This window comes from Megascapheus bottae, chromosome X (assembly GCF_031878675.1).
Source record: "Megascapheus bottae isolate mThoBot1 chromosome X, mThoBot2.hap1, whole genome shotgun sequence".
NCBI classification, from domain to species: domain Eukaryota; kingdom Metazoa; phylum Chordata; class Mammalia; order Rodentia; family Geomyidae; genus Megascapheus; species Megascapheus bottae.
Window position 1 is genome coordinate 31,857,310 of NC_143547.1, and position 22,999 is coordinate 31,880,308.

The 22,999-nt window shown below is 40.0% G+C and overlaps 1 pseudogene; it reads left to right on the forward strand.

The window, feature by feature from the left end:
* The first annotated feature begins 15,845 nt into the window (after nt 1-15,845).
* The window catches only part of LOC150040760 (uncharacterized), an 82,698-nt pseudogene continuing 75,544 nt past the window's right edge, over nt 15,846-22,999 (forward strand).

A 22,999-nucleotide genomic window follows, 5' to 3' on the forward strand; every position in this document is an offset into this window, starting at 1 on the left:
TCCTGCTATTGGAGACTCAGAGGGACCCTCCTCCAGTTTTCTCCAGGCCGCTAGGCCCAAAGCTCTAATCTGATCCTGATAGGGAAGGGGAATGGCGGCCTGCTGGATCCCCGTTGAGTATTGATCAGAGGTCCCTGCAAGCATCCCCAAAGTAATGGGGATTGCAGGTTGCGAGTGTTGGTTCCTCTCCGCCTGTTGCTGGCATTCTTCTTTATACAGGGCACACCAGTTAATGAAAAGTGGGCCTGGAAGAACTGCTTTGGCTAGAGTCATCCAATCGGCTGCAGTACATGGTTGATGAGCAAAGCCTTGGAGGAAGGTTTCCGTCCAAGGAGCATTAGGGCCAACTTCTAAGACAGCCTTTTTGAGTTCCTTAAGGTCGCCAGGCTCCCAGGGATACCCGGTTGCAGGGCGGTTACCACCCGGGTCAATATTAACCAGGAATAGCTGGCAGGACTCAGGGCCAGGTTCAAATGGTGCCTCACTAGTGACACTGTCTGTTGGGGTCACGCTCTCCGGCCTTTCTGACACACTTCCATTCAAAGGCTGCAATATCTTGTAGACCTCAGAAGCACCATGCAGAAGCCTATCTGGTGAATGGAACCCTGGCAGGCCCAGACCCTCCTGTGAGACTACTGAGGGTGGATGGAGCCCTGGCGCCGTGGGGGTTGGGAAACTAACAGGGCAGACTAGGCCCAGACCCTCCTGTGAGACTACTGAGGGTGGATGGAGCCCTGGCGCTGTGGGGGTTGGGAAACGACCTGGGCAGCACAGGCCCAGACCCTCCTGTGAGACTACAGAGGCCTCATGGCCTGGGTTTGATGGGGGAGGGGCAAAGGGTGGCTCCTTCGCATCTCCCTGAGGGGAACCTGGCCTTTCAGTAGACAATGAGAGATTAGCATCTCCGCAGGGAGTAATGGAGGCATCTGGCCTCTCTTTGTTAACTGTGTCCCCGGGGGACTCAGGCCTCTGGTTGGAAAGTTGAGGAGAAAAACTAGACTTTAGAGCATACAAGACTGAATAAACGCCTCGTGGAGGAATCTCCCCTTGATTAATCTGGGCTTTTCTGATTAGATGCTCAATTTTGTCCCAAGTAATCCAGTCTACCAAGTTGCTAGTTGGCAGCCACAGGGCGATTTTAACTAAAGTATCCCAAACTTTACATGTCTGTGCAGCTAAAATCTCTAACCCTCGACTTTTAAGGAAGAGCTTAAGAGAGTCGAGGGAAGGGTCATTCTTAGAAAGGTTCTTTCCCATATTTGATGGGAGTACACTTACCCGCAGTCCGATTAGCTCGTCGGCAGTGAGTTTCTCGAGCACATGGAGCCCTCACACGGGCGGCAAAGTTTCCTCACACGGGGCACCAGCTGTTGCTCCTCTCCGGGGCAGCAACACGGGAATGGGGAGGGACACACAGGGCCAGCCTGTAGTCCCCAGGGAGCCGAGCGAGATGGTAAGTGTCGAAGACCCAGCCCTCCCCCAATCACCGGGGAAGAAAGAACCACACTGAGTCAGAAGCAGTGTTAACCATGAAAGCGCATCAGATCTCTCTGCTGATCTCTGCTGATCTCTGATGCTTTCCGATGCTCTCCTCTCTTTATTGCGTCAGACAATTAGTTATATACTGTTAGGTAGGAGAAGGTGGGCAATGGGAAGCTAGCCAATAGGAAGAGGGCCTCTGTGCTACCACTAAGGGTCTGGGTGGGGCTTTCAGGTACTGGGCAGGACAGGTGCAGGAAAGCTCGCGAGACCTGAGCTGCTGCGAGACCCGAGAAACTGCGGGGTGTTCAATGGAGTCACGTACACAGAGATGCCTTAAGAGAGGTATGCAAAAGACCGAATGCCTAGACAAAGCCCTTTAATTGCAGCTGAGCCAGAATTAGGCTTCAGAGATGGAGGCTAGGCCCCAACATATGCATGCATAAATTGTTCCATCGAAATTGTTTTATGAGTATGATACTTCCTGTATCACGCAGCAAGGCTTGAAGTCTTATTGTAGCCCGCTTTTTTCTTCCCTTTTTTGGGGTGTTGTCTTTGATTTATTAATTTACAAGTCAGGACAGTACTCTGGAACTGAGGCTGCCATAGTATTTTGAATGTTGTTCAGGATCGCCCGAACCTGTTACTTTTCTCTGTTCCTGGGGCTTGAACTCAGGGCCTGAGCACTGTCCTTGAGATTTCTTAAGGCTTGCCCTCTACCTGGGCCAAAACACCACTTCTGCCTTTTTCTGTGCATGTGGTATCAAGGAATCAAACCCAGGACTTCATGCATGCTAGGCAAGCACTGTACTGCTAGCCCATACTGCAGGCCCCAGCCTAGAGTTTCATTTTCTTCTCTTCTCTTCTCTTCTCTTCTCTTCTCTTCTCTTCTCTTCTCTTCTCTCCTCTCCTCTCCTCTCCTCTCCTCTCCTCTCCTCTCCTCTCCTCTCCTCTCCCCTCCCCTCCCCTCCCCTCCCCTCCCCTCCCCTCCCCTCCCCTCCCCTCCCCTCCTCTCTTCTTTTTTCTTTTTATAATGTGGAGCTTGATGGCTCATGGGACTGGGCACTGTTCTTGAACACATTTTGCTCAAAGTTATTGCTCTGCCATTGATCCAGAGGGCCACGTTCAGCTTTTTCTATGTATTTGGTGATGGAGGAATTGAACCTAGGGCTTCATGCATCCTAGGCAAGCACTCTGCCAGTATTTCACCCTCTTAGCCCTCAGACTGGTGTTTTCTTAGTGTTCAATTAGTGGGAAATTCACTAAATATACCCTTCTCCACAGGAGCAAGGAACAAATTCCATGCATTGGCACTCTTACATCCTTCATACCTGTTTAAAAAAGTATTTCATGGGGCCATGAGTTTGGTCTATTGGTTGGTTGAGTGCCTGCCTTGAATCCAGAAAGTTCCTGATTCAATTCCTTGGTACCACATACATAGAAAAAAGCCAGAAGTGGTGCTGTGGTTCAAGTGGTAGAGTTCTAGCCTTAAGAAAGCCCAAAGACAATGCTCAGGCCCTGAGCATTGCCCCAGGAAAAATGTATTTAATTTTTTAGGGCTTTTTGTTTTGTGTCTGGCTGTTCTACGGCCAGCAATGTCCTGACCTCTGCAGCCTCCACGTCTACCACATTCAGTATCTGCATTGCACAGTTGTCTTTTTATATTTCTTTTTCTTATTTATTATCACAACTTGGATGGAATCTCTGGGTCCTCATTGCACTTGCTATCGCAGTCTCTTTGCACACCTAGATTGACCTGTGCTTCCAGACTGGCAATAGGTTTCCAGAGGGAATCTCCTGGAATTTCGTGCCATGGATCATTGTGCTATATTTCCTCTTCTTTGTAGAAGGATCACGGGGTGGGTAAAGTTTCCTGTTTGTGTTGTTATTTCAATTATATTCTTCATCCTGTGTGTATCTTTTCTGTTGTTGTGGGATTGACCAACACACATGTTGGCATCCATAGTTAGTGATTCATTTTTATATTCCCCAATTTCTATGCCTGTATCATCGATCAGACTTTCCCCTGTGTGTGTATGTACAAAGGTCTCTGTCTGTGTTCATGTATTTCTTATTGAAATGTTTTGTCTTTCTTTTCTGAACCAAGGCAACTCGCTTAGCAATAGTCAGATCAGGAAACTTCCAGCCTGTTGTCACTGCCTCCCAGGTCCTCGAGGTCACTAGTATGGACTCACTGAAGTTGTTTGCAGTGAGTCCTTCTCAATTCTCCTTTTGGTTCTGTGCTGGGATGTGAACTCCAGGACCAACTTTCTGTCCACACATCTCCTCTCCTCAAGAACTGAGTTTCAATAATATTTCTTGGAATTGTTTCAATCTATTCCTTACCTACATTTTTTCATCCATTCTGGTTTTATTTACTTTTTGAGCTATCAAATTTCTGGAGTTTATTAGGGGAGGGCTCATGTAGGACAGATATAAATATTAGTACTGCATTGTGATTTACATTCTTACAGAATCATGATTATTTCTAAATAAATATAGGTCCGTAGAAACGAAATACATTTGTATAGTGATTCCTGGGTTCTAGGACAATGGTAAATTTGAATTGATTCTTTCTTTTGGAAGACTTAGAAATTAGGGAGAGATTGAGGGTAGGGATGATATTTTCCTAAAAGTTTTACACTCTTGATTTTACTTGTGCACCTGTCACCCTTCTGCATAGAAGTTTATAATTATTATAAAAATTTACAGCAGACTTTTAAGTAAATTCTGTGCACTTTTAAAGATCTAGTGTTTTGAAGAGAAATTAGAGAATTCCTCAAAGCCTATGAATGCTTGTGTAGCAAGTGTTTGGCTCTGAGTTCCAGCCCCAGTCCTGCAAGAAAAGCACAAGGAGAGACGTTGATGTGGCTGTAATAATCTGTTCTTCTAGAGTTGGGAATGTGTCACAGTCTTTTCTTTCTTTTTTTAGATCTTGGTCTGGCATGTAATAACTTCTTTTTTTTCCTTTGCAGATATTTTTATTGTAATTAATAGAAGGGTTACATGTCTGGTCCCCATGTCACAGTCTTTTCTATCCAGGACGTAAGTGATTTGATTCTGTGGGCTTTGATAATCTGTGGGGTACTAGATTCATTCTTCAATTCTCTGTTTTATTTCCTTTTAAAATTTAAATTTACTGTCAATATGATGTACAGAGGGGTAACAGGCATACAGATTAGGCAATGACTACTTCTGTTCTCCACTTCTGCCACAGTATCCCACATTTTTTTTACTTTCCCTCTTCTCAACAACCCCACATGCTGTAAACTTCTTTCCAACATACTTCCTCGTGGAGGTGACCGTTATATTGGTTCAACCAATACACTTTGTCTCAGCATTTTGTTCTTTCCCTTCCCTTCCCTAATTCAAATAAACCTATGTACACTACACCAGATACCAACATGAGATGACAACAGGGCATAATTCATAGGAGGAAATGAAAAAACACCTAACTAAAATAACTTCACACAGTACATGAAAACAACAACATAGTGTTTTTTTTCTTTGTCAGACCTTGGTCTTGAATTTGGGGCCTGAGCACGGTCCATGGGCTTTTTGTCAAGGATTATGCTCTATCACCTGAGCCACAGGACAACTTGTAGGTTTTTCTGTGTGTGTAATACCGAGGAATTGACCTAATGTTTCCTGCATACTCGGCAAGCATTCTCCCACTAGGCCAACCTCCCTGCCCCAACCTAGTGTTTTATTATGAAATATTATTTGCATGAGTACTTAAGTGAGTGATGGACATTTTCTTTTCTGGGGAGATGATGTATTATGTCATTTGCAGGTGTGTCCTGAACTGTCCAGCCTCCCCACTGCCTTCTGTTAACCTGAATCACACAATTGAGCATCTGTTTCTCATCCACTGAAGAGGATTCTGGAAAACCCTCTTCACTTTTCTATTTTCTTCTACACTGTAATGTCTTGTAGATGATGTCCTTGGTTTGCTTCCTCACTTATCCTGTGGTTTCTAGAGAAACATGTATATTTTTTCTTGCTAGATCTGGGTATTGGAATCAAGGCCTGAGCACTATCATTGAGATTTCCTCAAGGCTGGATCTCTACCACTTGAGCCACAGTGCCACTTCTGGCTTTCTTTGTGCTTGTGGTAGTGAGGAATCCAACCCAGGGCTTCATGCATCCTAGTCAAGTGCTCTATGACTAGGCCATGCTCCTGGCCTCAAATGTATGTACTTTTATTGATACATATATATATATATATGCATGGATCTTAAAAACCTTATTTGTTTATGAATATGGTACTCACAATAGGACCTAGAAAAGCAAGAACCATTTTAGCCTCCCTGCTTTTCCTTATGTTCTGTTAGTGATGTCCAGTGCGTTTTTGTATCCAGACGCATTCAGATATTACCTTCTCTCTTGGGGAATGAATGTGAATTCTAATCATTGACACACTTATGTCCTTCATACATGTTTAGATTTGTATTTCATTACTTATGGTTTCTTGGAGGACTAGTTTTGTCAGTCTGGCTCTTCTAGAGATGGCCAGAAATGTTCTGAACTCAGCTCCCTCACCCATCTACCAGGTTTCAGTATCTGGATCACACATTTGGACCCACCTTTCTGTCTTATACTTGCCTTACTTTTCCTTTTTATTTATTTTTTTGCCAGTCCTGAGGTCTGAACTCATGGCTGAGGCAATGTCCTTGAGCTTTGTCAAGACCAGCACTACACCAGCTGAGTCACAGCACCACTGCTGTCCTTTTCTCTACATGTGGTATCAAGGAATGTATTCTAGTTCTTCATGCATGCTCGGGAAGTGATCTACCACTAGGACACAGTACTGACCCAGAGTTGTCTGTTTTATATTGATTTTTATTTTTTGTTATCACCTCTTGGATATAATTTCTGAGGCCTAGCTGTGCTTGTGATCTTAGTCAGTTTGCACACCTCAAATTGGCCAGTGTTTTTAGCAAGGCTTTTTTTCTATCAATGCACTTCTACAGGGAGTCTCATTGAGGTTTTTGCACAGGGTGATTGAGCAGGATTTTCTGTTTTTAGTAGAAGTATCCTATTGTGGGCTAAAATTTCCTATTTGTGTTCTGGTTATTTCTATTGTTTTATTTATCCTGAATGTGTTCTTTTCACTATGGGGTTTTCCTGTGTGTATAAATCCATAGTAAGTGATTCATGTTTGTATTCCTTAGTTTCTAGGTAGGTATCATGGATCTGACTCAACTCTGTGCATGTATGTACATGTGTTTCTGTGTTCATGTATGTCTTCTTGACATTTTAGTTTTGTCCTCATATTCTGAGACAAGGTGACCCTCTCAGGAACAGTCAGAGCAGGAAACCACCAGCCTGTTTCCACTGCCTCCCCCGACCTGGATACCACCTAGGGCCGCCAGTGAGATTCACTGAAGTGGCTTGTGGTGTCTTTTGCAGTTGTCCTTTTCATTGTAGAGTGTGATATGACCTCCAGACAGTCTATAGTATATTATTATTTCATATTTCCTTTCCTAATTAATTTCTGTTTTTGTTTTTGTTTTTTTTTTTTCAATTTTAATAGGGGCTGGGATGTAGCTCAGTGGCAAAGCGCTTGCCTAGCAAGTACAACTTCCTGGGTTCGATCCCCAGTGCCAAAAAAGAAAAGACAAAAAAAAAGAAACCCAAAAAAACAAAAACAAAAAAAATACTGTTTTTGTTTTTCTATGTCTACATGTGTACCAACCTTTCAGGTATCTATTCCGTTGTAGTACATTATTGGTTTCAAAGAATTTCTGAGTTATTTATTTGTCCCTGGAGGTCTTTTTTTTGCCAGTCCTGGCCTTGAACTCAACAACTGGGCACTATCCTTGGACACTTTTTGCTGAATTTTAGTGCTCTACCACTTGAGCCGCAGTGCTTCTCTTGTCTTTTTCTGTGTATGTGGCACTGAGTAATCGAATCCAGGCTTCATGCATGCTAAATGAGCACTCTATGACTAGGCTATACTCCTGGTCCCTGGTTGTCTTTTTTTTTATACTTGATCTTATGGTCATAGTAATGAACAGAGGGGTTGTAGTTACATGTGTGAAGAAGTAAGCACATTTCTTGTTGAACAGTGTTAGACCTTCTCTTGCTTTTTATTCCCCCCAGTTTTCTTCCTCCAAGGTCCTTCCAAGTTGTAGAGTTTACTTTCAACCTCCTGCCCTGTCTTGTGAGTATTGTTGTTATATTTGTTTACATTTTGAGTTTTTCTCAACATTTTTTTCCATTCCCTTTCCTAATTTACATAAACATATATACAAAAAACTTGGTACAAATATAATATACAGTGACAGCAGGGGATAAACCATAGGGGAAAAAACAGAGAAGAAAAATAGTACATTAAAAACAACAACTATGAACACAAAGTTTGGTTGCCATATCCTGGAATTTATTTTGATTTTACCATCTTATATGGTGATCCTCTGCTATGAAAATCCTAGAGAAGTACTCCTTATTGCAAATGATGGCCACATTTGAGTCTATGATTCTTTGATTCTGGCTTACTTCATATGACTTCTCAAAGTCTTTCCATTTCTTTACAAATGGAGCGATGTCATTCTTTCTGATGACAGAATAGGGTTCTGTACTGCATTTTCTTGATCCATTCATCTACTGAGGTAGATCTGGGATGGTTGCATGTTAGTTATGCTAAATAATGCTGCAGTGAACATGGTTGTTCTCGTAGCTTTAGTGTGACCTTGTTTATAGGCATTTGGGTAAATGCCCAACGTGGGATTGCTGGCTCATAGGGCATATCTATGTTCAGTCCTTTGAGGAACCTACATACTGCTTTCCAGAGTGGTTAAAGAAGTTTACACTCCCTTTTTCATTGCAGTAGCCTTCCCCTCTGTCCTCATCCCTGCCAGCATCTGTTGCTGTTAGATTTCTTGATAAGGGTCTTTCTAAGTGGGGTTAGATGGAATGTCAAAGTTGTTTTGATTCACCTTTCTTATATGACAAGAAATGTTGAGCATTGCTTCATGTGTCTATTTGCTATTCCTTTTTTCCTTTTTAGACAAGTCTGTCTTAAAGTCTTTAGCCCACTTTCTATTGTGTCTTTGAGGGTTTGTTTTGGGGGGGATATAATTTTCTGAATTCTAAGTATATTTGAGATAAGAGGCCCATGTCTGTTGTATCATTAGTGAAGGTATTCTCCTAGTCTGTGTGCTTTGTATTTATGTTCTACTTATGTACTTTGCCCTGCAGAAGCTCTGAAGTTTAATGCAGTTCCACTTGTCCAACTTTTGTTTGATTTGTTGTGTTTCCGGGGCTTTATAACGAACCTTTCCATATGTGCCAAGGAGCCCCAGTGCTTCTTCTGTGTTTTCCAGGAATATTTTCAGAGTACCGGTTTTACTTTGTGGTCTTTGATCCATTTGAATTTGATTCTTGGAAGGTGATATATAAAGATCTAGCATTATATTTCTGAGTGTGTTTAACCAATTCTGCAAACAACATTTATCGATTAGATTGTCTTTCTTCCATCCTATTTCTTACCTATATTTTTATATGACTGATTTTTTCATGGTGGACTGGGGGACTGATGGACATTTTATTTGTATTGTGAGACAGTATATGGAGAGGTGGGCCATGAATATCATGAACTGTCCTGCCTCACTCTTGCCTCCCATTCCCTGGATCACATATGTGGGTCTCCCTTTCTTACAAACTGAAGAGCATGTTGGTAAATGGTATTTATTTTCTGGTTTTGGTCTTCACTTTGATTTTCACTAGGTGGTTTCCTTTTCTTTTTTTTGCTTACTCACCCTTCCCGTGGTTTTTGAATAAACATTTGTACTTTTATGGATGCATGTATGCATGCATACATGAATCTTCTCATTGCCTGTTTTTTTTTTCCATTTTGGCCAGTCCTGGCTTGAACTCAGGGCCTGAGCACACTTACCTTGTGCTTTCTCAAGCTACAGCTGTACCTTTTTTTCATATATTTTGTTGTAATTAATAGAAGGGTTACACGATATTTGCCAGATAGATACACACATTGATAACCTTTCACATGTCTTCGTCCCCATTTTGCTCCCCTCCACCCCCATTCTCTATCCAATTTCAAATAACCAAATACAATTATATCCGATATATCAGGTAACAAAGTGAGATACTGTAACAATATGAGTTAACCAAGGGACAGCAAAAAAGATGAGAGATAAGATAGTACCTTAAGAAGAACAATCATTCATTATATGGCTTATGATTCTATATCCTAGAGATCCTTTCATTCAGTGTTCTACTATATGGCCTTTTGTATCAAGGTTTTGCTCTATTGCAAATCTCTGCTAGGAGAGCCCAAGGTTTCTACTGATTATGACAAATGAGGGAAACCATTGAGCCTAAGTTCCTTTGAGTCTGGCTTACTTCACTTAATATGATTTTTTCTAAGTCTTTCCATTTCCTAACAAATGGGGCAATGTCATTCTTTCTGACAGCAGCATAGAATTCCATTGTGTACAAATACCACATCTTGTTGATCCACTCATCAACTGAGGGACATCTAGGTTGGTTCCATATCTTTGTTATGGTGAATAATGCTGCAATGAACATTGTTGTGGTAGTGGATTTAGTATGCCCTAGTTTCTGGATGGTTGGGTAAATGCCAAATAGTGGAATTGCTGGGTCATAGGGTAGCTCTATGGTTAGCCTTTTGAGGCACTGCCATACTGCTTTTCATAGTGATTGAACGAGTTTGCACTCCTACCAACAGTGTAGTAGTGATCCCTCCTGGCCACATCCCCTCCAGCATCTGTTGTTATTCGTTTTCCTGATCCTGGCCATTCTAACTGGAGTGAGGTGGAATCTTAGAGTTGCTTTGATTTGCATTTCTTTTATGACCAGAGATGTCGAGTATTTCTTCATGTGTCTATAGGCCATTTTTGTTTCTTCTTCAGAGAAGACTCTCTTTAAGTCTTTGGCCCATCTTTTAATGGGCTGGTTGTTACTTTGGAGATAAGTTTTGGATTGATTCAATTTTTTGAGTTGTTGATATATTTTAGATATGAGGCCTTTGTCTGTTGTATGGTTGGTGAAGATCTTCTCCCACTCTGTAGGCTTCCTAATTAATTTACTAGCTATGTCCTTTGCCATACCAAAGCTCTGCAGTTTAATGCAGTCCCACTTATCCAGCCTTTCTCTGATTTGTTGTGATTCTTTGTCCTTATTAAGAAAGTTTCAACCTGTTACAGCTGTACTTTCATAGCCACAGTGGCTTTTTCTGTGTATGTGGTACCAAGAAATTAAACCCAGATGTTTGTACATGCTAGGCAAGTACTCTACCTCTAGACCAAATCTTGGCCCCTTATTGGTAGCTGTTTTTTTTTGTTCTTTTATTCGTATATTTTTATTAAAATTAATAGAAAGGTTACATTATGTTTGCCAGATAGAAGCTGCATTAATTCACTTACATAGATAACCTTTCACATGTCTTGGTCCCCATTTCCCTCCCCCCCACACCCACCCCTCATATTGTTTTCCCCCATTCCCTATCCAATTTCAAATAACCAAATATAAATATATCCAATATCTCAGATAACAAAGTGAGATACTTTAACAATATGAGTTAACCAAGGGACAGCAAAAGAGATGAGAGATAACAGTACATTAAGGACAACAATCACTCATTATATGGCTTTTGTTTCTATATCCTAGAGGTCCTTTCATTTAGCGTCATACTATATGGCCTTATTTATCTAGGTTTTGCTCTATTGCAAATCTCTGCTAGGAGAGCCCAAGGTTTCTACTGATTATGACAAATGAGGAAAACCATTGAGCCTAAGTTCCTTTGAGTCTGGCTTACTTCACTTAATATGATTTTTTTCTAAGTCTTTCCATTTCCTAACAAATGGGGCAATGTCATTCTTTGTGACAGGCGCATAGAATTCCACTGAAGTAGTTGTTTTTATATGTTATCCATATATGGCTCAGGAAGACTTAATGTATTCAGATTGGCTTTACTTAGTGTTGTATTAGTGGTGTCCTGTGCTTATTTCTGCTGAGATGTATGCATGGACCATACCCTCTTCCTTATGTGGAATTAACATGAGTTCTATTCATTGATACACTTACATACTTAGTATGATATTAAATATGTATTTTGTTACTATTGTCTTGCTTTTTGTTTTGTGGGTCTGGCTGTTATACATAAGGCCAGACATGTCCTGATATCTGAGCCCTCCCAAATCTACTATCTTTCAATACCTAGATCACATGTATTGACACAGGATTCTGTCACACTATTGTCTTTCTTGTGTAGATATTTTTTTTAATTTATCATTGCCACTTGGATGCAGTCTCTGATGCCTCATTGTGCTTGCTGTTTCAGTCACATAGCAAACCTAGACATGACCTGTTCTTCCAGCCTGGCTTTTTTCATTTATAATCATTTTAAGAAGGAATATTGTGGAGTTATTTATCCAGGTGGATTGTGCAGGAATTTCTCTCAATAGTGGAACTATTCTATTCCAGTATAGGCAAAAGTTTCCTGCTTCTGTTATAGTTATTTCTATTATTTTCTCATACTGTATGTTTCAATTTAGCCATTCAATTTAACTTTGTTTTCGGCCTCCATAGTTAGTGATTCATTTTTTTATTTCCTAGTTTTTATGTCTCTATTATCAAGCATACTCACCCCTGTGGGGTCACTTTCATCAGTGTCTAGTGTAGAGGATGGCCCTTCTGATGGACCTTTTCACCTGCTTTCCACTGTTTCTGTGTCCTCCTGCCACCTTCCCGCAGCTGTGCAGCAGTATACACCAGCTATGACATAAAGGATAAAGAGTCATTGAAAAAGAATAAGATAATTGAAGAAGAGATCTTTGTGTCTCTACCTCTGGGGTTCTTTGCAGTCTGTATATTATTTTAAGTGCATATGAGGTTGTGCTTGAGTATTACAACTTTTTCTGTTCTCCAAATCTTGTTCTCTTTTGGTCTCACTGTATATGTGTGTCATGACTCCTGTTTACTTTGCCACGTCTCCTGTGTTTTAAATCAAACACCCACATATCAGGAGACCATACACTGTTTATCTCTCTGATGTTGGCTTCACTCACTCAATATGACCTGTTCTTGTGCCATCCATTTCTCTGCAAATACTGTTATTTTATCCTTTTTGATGCCTGGGTAAGATTCCTTTGTATATATGTGCCACATTTTTTTGGATCCATTCATCTGCAGTGGTACTCTCCGAGTTATTTTGATCTCTTGGCTATTGTATACAGTCTAGCATTGCATAGGATAGTGCATACATATGTACATCATTACTTATGGAGTTTGTTTGGTTTTGTAAGTCTGGCTATTCTCCAGGAGGTCAGCGATGTGCTGACCTCTGCAGCCTCCCATATCTCCCCCTTGCAATGTCTAGATCACACATGGGGACCCAACTTTCTCTCTCACAATTCTCCTTTATATGATGTTTTTTCTTTTGGTGTATTTCCAGTACCTCCATTTAATGTTTGTGGATCTCTTTGTGATTGCTATCTCATTCTCTTTCTACACCTAGACTTGACCTGTCCTTCCAGGAGTTTTTTTCCATTTGATATACTTACAGAGGGAATCTATTGAAATTTTCTGCCTAGGGTGATTGTATAGGGTTTTCAGATCTTATTAGCAGGATCCCAGTGTGGGTTAAAATTTTCTATTTGTGTTGTGTTTATTGCTACTCTTCACTTTATACTGTATGTCTCCATTTAGTCATGAGACTTATCAGTGTGTGGTAACCTTAGTTAAAGCTTCATGTTTGTATTGCTTAGTTTCTATGTATATATCTTTGATCTGCCTTATCCCTTTGTGTGTATGTACATGTGTTTGTGCATTCATGTGGTACTTATTCCCATGTATGTTTTGTCTTTATTTTCTGAGCCAAGGTGATCATTTTTGCAACAGTCAGAGCAGGAAAAAAACAGCCTCTTGTTACTGCCTCCCAGGACCTGGGTGCCACCTAAAAGCCACTAGTGAAGACTCAGTGAAGTGGCTTTTGGTGAGTTCTTCTCAATTCTTCTTTTGGGTCTAGGCTGGGATTTGAGCTAAAGGAAATTCTTTACTCGATTGCTATTTGATACTTTCTTTCCAACTTGATTCCTGTTGTTCTTACTTATACATCTTCCTATGTACCAACTTTTCATGTAGTTTTTTTTGTCTGTGGCTCATTGTTTTTTTCCAGTTATTTTCTGGTTAGCTGTTTGTCCCTGGAAATCTTGAAGCAATCTTCCAGCCTGCCTTTTCTACCCTTTTCTGCCTTGTTTGATGTAGCTTCCTGTCCATTTAGTGTCTACACATTTCTCTATCCTTAGGAACAGAGTTTCAATATTATTTCTTGGAATTTCTGCATTTGCATCTTTTCCCACAGTCTTATAGTACTCATTGTTTGCCTGACCATATGAGTGACTGATGGAAATGTTTGCTGAATGACAGAGGGCATTTTGAGTTTGGCCAGGTGTTTCCAGAATTGCCCAGCTGCCACACCTACCTCCCTTTACCTGCATCACACATATGGGCCTTACTATCTTACCCATTGCAGAGATTTTATTATGCCCTATTCACTTTTCCTTTGTTGGTCTTCACTGTGTATTATACTAGATGATTTCTTTTGTTTGTTTGTTCACTCATCCTGTGATGTCTGGATCAAATTATGTGGTTTCATTGATGCATATTTGCTTGCAGGAATCTTTCCACCTGTAAGTGTGTTATGAATATTGTTCTGCTTATATGGCCTAGAAGGCTTGATGCATTTATGCAGAGTGGGATGTCCTTAGTGTTGATGAATGGTGTCCAGTGTGGTGTTTGTGTCTAGACACATTCACCGATCATACCCTTCTCCACATGTGGAATTCACATGAGCTTTACTCATTCACACACTTTCATCCTTCATATCTTTTTGAATATGCATTTCATTACTTACGGGGTTGTTTTTGTTTATGAGTCTTGATGTTGTACAGCAGGCCAGTCATGTTCTGACCTCAGCAGCATCCCATATGTACCAACTTTCAGCATCTGGATCACACGTATAGAACCATCTTACTGTCACAGTTGGCTTTTTATGTTGCTTTTTTGTTTTCATTTATTATGGCCACTTAGAAGTAATCTCTGAAACATCATTATTCTTCCTATCTCAGCAGATTGCACAACTTTACCTGACCAATTGTTCTAGACTGGTTTTCTTCTTTCAGTATGCTTCTAGAGGGAATGTCCTTGAGTTTTGTGCTCAGGTTGATTGTGAAGGATTTTCTCTTTCGAGTGGACAGATCCCAGTGTGGGCTAAAGTTTCGTGCTCCTGATGTGGTTACCTGTATTCTTTTCCTCATACTGTATGTGTCCTTTTATCCTTGGGTTTACCTGTGTTGGCATCCGTATTGATTCATTTTGTATTTCTTAGTTTCTATGTAAGTAGTATCATTCTGTTTGTCCCTATGCTTTTATATACATGGGTTTCTGTATATACGTATTTTTAATTTTTTCCAAAGGATTTCTTCATGGAGCTTAAAAAATTAAGTATATTTCACAGTACTGTGCTCTAGTTATACATAGTAAATTAACAAACACATTTTAGTATTCACAGTTATGCACATTATCATTCCAAGCCACAAAGCTTAAAACTGATAAAAGGTTCAAAATCCTCAAGTTCTACCCAGACAAAATTTTAACTCTTCAAACATTAACAAGAAAACTATTTCCTCCATCTCGGGTCATGTTTACATTTCTTTCCTTTTGCTTAGTATCAGCTCTTCCCTGTTTCTCTCTCCTTTCCTTCCTCCCATCTCTGCCCTGGGAGTTGCTTAGTTCACTTTCATCAATGTCTCATGCAGCTGATGGATCTGCCTTTTGCACTTTTTCACCTGCTTTCCCCTGTTTCTGTGTCCTCCTCCAATTTCCCTCAGCCGTGCACCTGTGTACTTCATATGTGAGGTAAAGAATTCAAAGTCATATAAACATGTAAGACAAAGTCAGAAATGGTCCTGGTCATCTAACTGGGGTTCTTTTCAGTATGTGTATTATTTTATGGACATATGAAGAGATTTTTAGATATTACAATTTGGTGCTTTACCCCTAATATTGTCCTCTTTGAGCCCCATTGTATATGGGTATCTTGAGTCCTGTTTGCTTTGTCAGGTCTCCTTGCATTTTAAATGTCACCGCATATCAGTGGGAGACTAGTTGTGGTTTGCCTCTCTGATCTTGTCTTATCTCACTAATTCTGACTTGTTTGAGTTCCATCCATTTCCCTGAGAATGCCTTTATTTTATCTTTTCTGATTGTTGTGCAAACTCCATTGTATATAGGTACCACATTCTTTCAATCCATTCATGTGTCCCAGGGCATCTAGTTGTTTTCATATATTGTCTATTGTTTTCCATACAGGAATCAACATGGAAGTGCAGGCATCCGTACTGTGTCCTGGTTCCTGTTGCTCAGAGTGGATGTCTAGGAGTGGTATGTCTGAGTCATAAGGTATGTCTATATTCAGTTTGATGAGGAATCTCCAGACTGCTTTCCAGAATGGTTGTATTAGTTTATGTTCCCACCAGCAGTGTAGTAGAGTTCTTTTTTCTCCATATCTACACCAGCATTTGTTGTTGGCTGAATTCAGAATGTTGGCCATTCTGACTGGGGTAAGGTAGTGTTTCAGGGTTGTTTTAATTTTCCTGTTCTTACAGCAAGGAATGATGTGCATTTCCTCATGTATTTCTTTACTATTTTTACCTCTTGTTCTGAGAAGTCTCTCGTTAGCATTTTGGCCCATGAAGTAATTGGTTTATTCAGTTTGGAGGGGATTCATTTCTTGAGCTCCCTGTATATAACAGATATTAGGACTGGTCTGTGTATTACTGGTAACACTTTTTCCCAATTGGTTGGCTGTCTTTCTAGTTTAGTAGCTATGTCTTTCTACCTTTTTTTTTTGCCAGTCCTGGGCTTGTGCCCAGGGCCTGAGCACTCTCCTTGGACTTTCTCAAGGCTAAAGCTCTACTACTTGAGCCTCAGCACCACTTCCAGCTTTTTTCTATGTATGTGGTACCGAGGAATTGAACCCAAGTGTTTGTGCATGCTAGGTAAGCACTCTACCACTAGGCCAAACTCCTGGCCCCTAATTTTCTAATGTTAAGCATTCCCATTTGTCAAATCCCTCTCCAGTATGTTGTAAACCTAGGACTTTGTTCAGCAAGTTCATTTCTGTGCCTATACGTTCTAGTGTCTCTCTTACTCTGTCTTGCAGTAGTTTCAGAATTTCAGGTCTGTGGTTTAGGTCTTTAATCCATTTGGAGTTGATGTTAGAGTATGGTGACAGGGGAGGATCCACTTTAGTTTTCTGCATATGGCTGCCCAGTTTCGCCAGCAGAAATGGTTGAAGAGGATATGTTTATTTCACTGTGCGTGTTGAGTCCTTTGTTGATTTTCAGCTGACTGTAAGTATGTGGCATGATTTCTCCATCTTATGATCTGTTCTATTAATGTTTGGGTCTATTTTTGTGCCAGTAACATGCTGCTTTTAATATCATGGCTCAATAGTAAAGCATGAAATCTTGTATTATGATACTGCCTCCATTCCTTCTTCCTCTTTGATTTTTCTTTGTTTGTTTATTTGTTTGTTTTTGGACGGCTGTAGTGCTTGAACTCTGCGGAGCACTCTCCCTGTACCCTTATGTTCATGGTTAGCACTTTACCTCTTTGAGGGGCAGTGCCATTTCTGGTTTTCTAGTGGCTAATTGGAGATACGAATCTCAGGGACTTTCATGCCCGGGTTGACTTGGAACTGTGATCCTTACATCTCAGCATCCTGAGTAGTCAGCTATACAGGTGTGAGCCACGGACACTTGGCTCAACATTACTTCTTTTGTGAAGAATTGCTTTGGTTCTACCTATGCATAAACATGGATGGTCTTTTCATTTCCCGGTGTCTATTGGATTTATTTCTTTAGATTTTTCTAGTTTTGGATTTACCTCATTTGCATAATGATTTATTTTGGTATATGTATCATCTAACTCATCCATGAACATGCATGTACATGGGTTATATATACATGTCTGTTTTTTCTTTATTTCTTTTTTAATTTAATTTAATTTTTTGACTATTTATATTTTTTATTGTAAATAATAAAAGGGTTACATGATATTTGCAAGATAGAAGGTGCATTAATTCACATATATTGATACCCTTTCACATTACTTGGTCCCCATGACCCTCTCCTCCATCCCCCCCCCGTCTTGGTTTTCCCCCCTTCCCTATCCAATTTCCAATAACCAAATACAAATAAATCCATATATCAGATAATAAACTGAGATACTGTAACAATATGAGATAACCAAGGGACAGCAAAAGAAATGAGAGATAACATATACATCAAGGAAAACAATCATTCATTGTATGGCTTTTGTTTCAATATCCTGGAGGTCTTTTCAATTAGCTTCATACTATATGGCCTTATGTATCAAGGTTTTTCTCTATTGCAGATCTCTTCTAGTAGAGCCCAAGGTTTCTACTCATTATGATAAATGAGGGGAACCATTGAGCCTAATTTCCTTTGAGTCTGGCTTACTTCACTTAATATGATTTTTTCTAAGACTTTCCATTTCCTATCAAATGGGGCGATGTCGTTTTTTCTGACAGAAGCATAGAATTCCATTGTGTACAAATACCACAACTTGTTGATCCACTCATCAACTGAGGGACATCTAGGTTGGTTCCATATTTTTACTATGGTGAATAATGCTGCAATGAACATTGTTGTGGTAGTGGATTTAGTATGCCCTAGTTTCTGGATGGTTGGGTAAATGCCAATTAGTGGAATTGCTGGGTCATAGGGGAGCTCTATGTTTAGCCTTTTGAGGCACTGCCATATTGCTTTCCATTGTGGTTGAACGAGTTTGCACTCCCACCAACAGTGTAGTAGAGATCCCTGCTGGCCACATCCCCTCCAGCATTTGTTGTTATTCGTTTTCCTGATCCTGGCCATTCTAACTGGAGTGAGGTGGAATCTTAGAGTTGTTTTGATTTGCATTTCTTTTATGACCAGAGATGTTGAGCATTTCTTCATGTGTCTATAGGCCATTTTTGTTTCTTCTTCAGAGAAGACTCTCTTTAAGTCTTTGGCCCATTTTTTAATGGGATGGTTGTTACTTTGGAGATTAGGTTTGGCGTGATTCAATTTTTTGAGCTGTTGATATATTTTAGATATGAGGCCTTTGTCTGTTGTATGGTTGGTGAAGAACTTCTCCCACTCTGTAGGCTTCCTAATTAATTTACTAGCTATGTCCTTTGCCATACAAAAGCTCTGCAGTTTAATGCAATCCCACTTATCCAGCCTTTCTCTGATTTGTTGTGATTCTTTGTCCTTATTAAGAAAGTTTCGACCTGTGCCAAGGAGGCCTAATGTATCTCCTATTCCTTCTTGTAAAGTTTTCAATGTGTCAGCTTTTACCTCCAGGTCTTTGATACATTTGGAGTTAATTCTAGTGCAGGGTGACAAAGAAGGTTCCAACTTTAGTTTTCTGCAGGTGCTTCACCAGTTCTACCAGCACCACTTGTTGAAGAGGCTGTCTTTCTTCCATTCTATTTTTTTGGCTCCCTTGTCAAAGATTAGGTGGCTATAGGTCTGTGGTTTAATATCTGGGTCCTCAGTTCTATTCCATTGGTCTTCAGGCCTGTTCTTGTGCCAGTACCAAGCTGTTTCGATAATTATAACCGTGTAGTAGAGTCTAAAGTTTGGAATTGAAATTCGTCCAGCGCTGTTCTTTCTGCTAAGAAGTGTTTTTGCTGTACGGGGTCTTTTATTATTCCATATGAAATTTTGGATTGCCTCTTCTGTTCCTTTAAAGAATGCCATTGGGATGTTGATGGGTATTGCGTTGAATTTGTAGATAGCCCTTGGCAAGATTGTCATTTTCACAATGTTGATTCTTCCAATCCAGGAGCATGGGAGGGTTTTCCTTTTCCTTAGTTCTGCTTTAATTTCCTTTTTTAGGGTTTTAAAGTTTTCGTCAAAAAGGTCCTTTACATTCTTAGTTAAGCTAATTCCTAGGTACTTTATTTTCTTTGAGGCTATTGTGAAAGGAGTTGCTTTCCTGATTATTGCCTCGTTCCTCTCACTGTTGGCGTAAAGGAAGGCAGTTGATTTTTGAGGGTTAATTTTATAGCCTGCTACTCTTCCAAAGTTTTGAATCAGCCCAAGGAGCTTGGGAGTAGAGTCTATAGGATTCTTTAAATACAGAATCATGTCATCTGCAAAGAGGGATAGTTTTACTTCTTCTTTCCCTATTTGGATCCCCTTTATGCTTGCTTCTTGCCTTATTGCACTGGCTAGGAATTCTAATAAAGAGGAGTGGAGAGAGTGGGCATCCTTGTCTCGTTCCTGATTTTAGAGGGAATGGCTTTAGCTTTTCGCCATTAAGTATAATACTAGCTGTGGGTTTGTCATACACAACCATTATATTGAGGAATGTTCCATGGAGTCTTAGTTTCTCCAGAGCTTTTGACATAAAGGGGTGTTGAATCTTGTCAAATGCCTTTTCTGCATCTATTGAGACAATCATGTGATTTTTGTCCCTGCTCCTCTTGATGTGTTGAATTATGTTAATTGATTTGCGTATGTTGAACCAGCTTTGCCTCCCTGTGATGAATCCTGTTTGATCATAGTGTGTAATTTTTTTGATAAGTTGTTGTAGATGGCTGGCCAGTATTTTGTTTAGAAGTTTTGCATCGATGTTCGTCAGAGAAATAGGTCTATAGTTCTCTTTCTTTGATGAATCTCTGTCTGGTTTGGGGATGAGGGTTGTACTGACTTCATAGAATGAGTTTGGTAAAGAACCTTCATTTTCAATTTCGTTGAAGAGCTTGAGGAGTATTGGTGTGAGCTCTGCTTTGAAGACCTTATAGAATTCAGCTGTGAATCCATCTTGCCCCGGGCTTTTCTTAGGTGGAAGTTCTCTTATTGCCATTTCTATTTCAGAGCTTGAAATAGGCCTGTTTAGTTGGATTAGTTCTTCTTGGTTCAGTGTGGGTAGGTTAATATTGGCTAGGAATTCATCCATTTCTTCTAGATTCTCAAATTTTTTGGCGTAAAGGTTTGAGAAGTATTCCCTCATGATATTCTGGATCTTGGTAATTTCTGTCGTGATATTACCATTTTCATCTGTGATTTTGTTTATTTTGGTATGCTCTCTTCTTTTTTTGGCAAGGTTTGCTAAGGGTTTGTCAATTTTGTTAATTCTTTAAAAGAACCAACTCCTTGTTTTGTTGATTCTTTCTATAGTTTGTTTGGATTCCAAATCATTTAATTCTGCTTTGATTTTAAAAATTTGCTTCCTTCTACTGGGGTTAGGGTTGGTTTGTTGCCTTTTATTAATTTATTTATTTCTGAGCTGAGGTTTTCCTCCCTACCTTAGTCAGTGCAAAAAGTCTCCACGCTCTTGCACTGTTAAGCAGGAAATGCATGAGACTAGGGGCCCTCCTATGGAACTAACTGAAGTGGCTGTAGATAATCATTTTTACTTGATGTGTGATTAGGGAATTGCAGTGCATTTTGGGGCCTAGCAGAATTCAAATTTTGAATAGGTTTTCCTTCTCTAATTTCTCTCTAATTTCTTTGGTTTGTACTTTTACATCTACTTATGTACCGGCCTTTCCCTAATCTATGGCACTGTGGCCCATTGTTTCTCAGAATTTCTTAGTTACCTATTTGTACCTTGAAGTTGTGAAGCATCCTTCTAGCCTGCCTTGTTAGTTGTTTGATTTTTGCTGTCTAGTATAGTTTGCCACCCAGTTTGCATCCACACATCTCCCCTTCTCAGGAACTGAGTTTCAATAGTGTGTCCTGAACTGTCCAGCGTCCAGACCTGCCTCCCTTTACCTGGATCATACATGTGTGCCTCTGTTTCTTTTTTTCATATATTTTATAGTAATTAATAGAAGGGTTACATTATATTCACCAGATAGGTGATTTACTTCACAAGCATTGAAACCCTTTCTCATGCCTTGGTCCCCATTTCCCTCCTGCCACCCCTGCCCCTCATCTTGTTTTCTCTCCTTTCTTATCCTATTTAAAATAACCAAATAAACATATATAGAATATATCAGATAATAAAGTAAAATGCTGTAGCAATATGAGATAACCAAGGGACAGCAAAAGAGATGAGAGATAAACATAGTACATTAAGGACAACAATTACTCATTATATAGCTTTTATTTCTTTTTTTTCATTTCTTCATAATCTTTCAAATTTTTTTTTGCCAGTCCTGGGCTTGATCTCAGGGCCTGAGCACTGTCCTTGGGTTTTCTCAAGGCTGGAGCTCTACCACTTGAGCCTCAGCACCACTTCCGGCTTTTTTCAATGTATGTGGTACCGAGGAATCGAACCCGGGTCTTCATGCATGCTAGGCAAGCACTTTAACCACTAGGCCAAACTCCCGGCCCCTTTCAAATGTTTAAATTTATTATTTTATCTTTTGAGCAGAGCATCACTGTATAGTAAGATTATGTGGCCTTAAGTTGGACTGAAATTCTTTTTTTTATTTTAATTTTTTTATTGTAATTAGTAAAAGGGTTACATGATATTTGCCAGATAGAAGGTGCATTAATTCACATACGTTGATACCCTTTCACATGTCTTGGTACCCATTTCCCTCCCCCCCCCACACCCCCCGTCTTGGTTTTCCCCCCTTCCCTATCAAATCTCAAATATCCAAATACAAATAAATTCAATATATCAGATAACAAAGTGAGATACTATACCAATATGAGCTATACCAATATAGCTTTTATTTCTATATCCTGGAGAGCCTTTCAGTTAGCATCATACTATATGCATTATGTATCTAGTTGTTTTGCTACTGTAAATCATTGCTAGGAGAGCCCAAGGTTTCTACTGATTATGACAAATCAGGGAAACCATTGAGCCTATGTTCTTTTCAGTCTGGCTTACTTCACCTAATATGATTTTTAAGTCTTTCCATTTCTTTAGAAATTGAGCAATGTTGTTCTTTCTGACAGCAGCATAGATGTGTATAAATACCACATCTTGTTGATCCAATAATCAACTGAGCGGAATCTGGGTTGGTTTATATCTTTTCTATGGTAAATAGCAATGAACATGGTTGTGCTAGTGGATTTAGAATGTCCTTGCTTCTGGACGAGTGGGTAAATGCCAAGTAGTGGAATTGTTGGTCATAGGGGAGCTCTATGTTTAGTCTTTTGAGGAATCGCCATACTGCTTTCTATAGTGGTTGAATGAGTTTACACTCCCACCAACAGCGTAGTAGTGATCCCTCCTGGCTATTCCCCACCAGCATCTGTTGTTATTACATTTCTTGATATGGTCATTCTCACTGGAGAGAGGTGGGATCTCAAAGTTTTTTTGATTAGCATTTCTTTTATGTGGGCCTCTGTTTCTAACTCAATGAAGAGAATATTGTAACATCTATTCATTTTTCCTTTTTGGTCTCACTGGGATATGTACTAGATGATTTTTGATTTCCTTGGTTTGCTTGCTGACTTATCCTATGGTTTTGGGTAAACCTGTATAATTTTAT